Raw genomic sequence first — 2,500 nt, 5'->3', positions numbered from 1 at the left:
TAAATACTCAACATTGAATGCTATAAAACATATTCTTCTCTTCTTATGTTGTATACTGAATCTCCATGTAAAGAGACATTGACTACTATTAAAGAATGGCTTTCCAAACTGAAGGCATATATCTTGAGATCCGTAATATTTTTCGCTTTAATAGTTCCATGGTTTATGGTCTGAGGCACTTAGCTGACATCACTTAGGCAAGCTTTAAGAAAATTGTGGGTGACAGATAAGACTTTACACCATGCACAAATATTAGCTAGATCTCTATTTAGGGATACAGGAAACCCTAGATCTACATTCAGGAAATGGAATTGATGCAAAGAGTGTAGCATCACTAACATAAGCAGCATGCTTGTTTTCTAGGCCATACCACATGTCATGTGTATATAATATGAAAAATAATGAGCCAAGAACTATAACCTGAGGAACACCAGATATCACATATAGCCTATTGGTATTACTAAATGAATTTAGCACAGCGTATTTATGGCAACCACTGGAATCAAAATAGAAGCATCTTAACTTTCATTACTTGAAAGAATTTATTTTACTTTATTAAACAATTAGGGATATCAGTCAATATTGAGGAGTATTATAGGACTTTGAAGCTATGAACAATGTACCACAGAGTCAATATAGTTGATTCATAGACTATATTACTCGATATATGCTTATTTGTATGAATTCATGTTTTCATTCTCTTACCTTTTACGTATAAAATTTTCATTTAGTACCCAAAATATTCTAAATTTCTTTGTTTTAAAAATACAATACTTTATCGTTTAACAGAATGATATCTGTTATTCCTGTCCTACATTTACGAGCTATGATTTCTTTCATTAACGCAGAAAGAAAGCAAAAATATATTGGTTTGCTGAATGTACTGCAATATATGACGCACTTCGAGTTTTTCGGAAACAAACTATCAATTGTTCTTCGATAAATGTTGTTGGTAAGGGAATAGAAATTTTGTGATCTAACAAAACAAAGCAAAGGAGATGCTTATGAATATGTATGGTAAACGGGATGAAATATTGCAGCGATTAGATGCTTATTGAAAGAGGGGTAATGGTTCCTCTACAAACAATGCAGATTATTAAAGTTCAACTGAACAATATGATATGTGATTAAATTGCCTATTATCTGGATAATTGCTGTTCTTTTTCAACCTTATTTGCTTTCAATCAAACATAATTACCAAAATACCTAGTAGTAAATTCTACTATTTTTCAAAGGGGGAAGAAAATCATGGCATATATTTTTATTCTGGAATAGGTTGACAGTATTTTTATTTATATTTGAGATCCACCCTCTTTCGTTATGTCACTGAGACAATAATTGCAAAAACATTGAAATATTTTTCGACAAATTAAAAACAATTAAGGCAAGGTATTTTTTAAGTCATCTTTTCCTCATCATTTATATTATTTCGATATCTTTGGTTTTTTAATGTTATTTTATTGATTTATTTGTTATATATATATATATATACAGTATATATATATAAATATATATATATATATATATATATATATATATATATATATATATATATATATATATATTTATATATATATATATATATATATATATATATATACATATAGATATATATATATATATATATATATATATATATATATATATATATATATATATATATATATATATATATATATATACATATATATAGATATATATATATATATATATATATATATATATATATATATATATATATATACATATATATATATATATATATATATATATATATATATATATATATATATATATATATATATATATATATATTATTTCTCTACTATTGTTTTCGTAGTTCTTTAACGATATTATATGTTCATTGATTTTGAAGTTTATTGATGTATGATAAGGTAAATTCCTGTCACGGTTAAAACAAGCTGTAATTGAGAAAAGAATAATTGTTTATTCATATATATGTTTTCGTGTGTGTATATATGCATATATGCATACAAAGGTAGTAAAGCATGTGTTAGGATAGGAAATGAAGTGAGCAATTGGTTTCCGGTGAGAGTGGGACTGAGGCAGGGATGTATGATGTCAGCATGGTTGTTTAACTTTTATGTTGATGGAGTGGTGAGAGAGGTGAATGCTCGAGTGCTAACACGAGGATTGAAACTGGTAGACGAGAATGACCATGAATGGGAGGTAAATCAGTTGTTGTTTGCAGATGATACTGTACTGGTTGCAGACGCAGAAGAAAAGCTTGGCTAATTAGTGACAGAATTTGAGGGGGGGGGGGGTGAGAGAAAGAAGTTGAGAGTTAATGTGGGTAACAGTAAGTTTATGAGATGTACGAGAAGGGAAGGTGGTGCGAGTTTGAATGTCATGTTGAATGGAGTTACTTGAGGAGGTGGATCAGTTTAAGCACTTGGGGTCTGTTGTTGCAGCACATGGTGGAGTGGCAGCAGATGTACGTCAGAGAGCGAATGAAGGATGCAAAGTGTTTGGGGCAAAT

The 2,500-nt window shown here is 29.2% G+C and overlaps 1 protein-coding gene across 1 annotated transcript in view; it reads left to right on the top strand.

The window, feature by feature from the left end:
• The window catches only part of LOC137645613 (tubulin beta-1 chain-like), a 368,504-nt gene that overhangs the window by 170,060 nt on the left and 195,944 nt on the right, over positions 1–2,500 (top strand). The window lies entirely within an intron of this gene.

This window comes from Palaemon carinicauda, chromosome 8 (assembly GCF_036898095.1).
Source record: "Palaemon carinicauda isolate YSFRI2023 chromosome 8, ASM3689809v2, whole genome shotgun sequence".
Taxonomy (NCBI): domain Eukaryota; kingdom Metazoa; phylum Arthropoda; class Malacostraca; order Decapoda; family Palaemonidae; genus Palaemon; species Palaemon carinicauda.
This window is presented reverse-complemented; position numbering and strand designations above follow the sequence as displayed.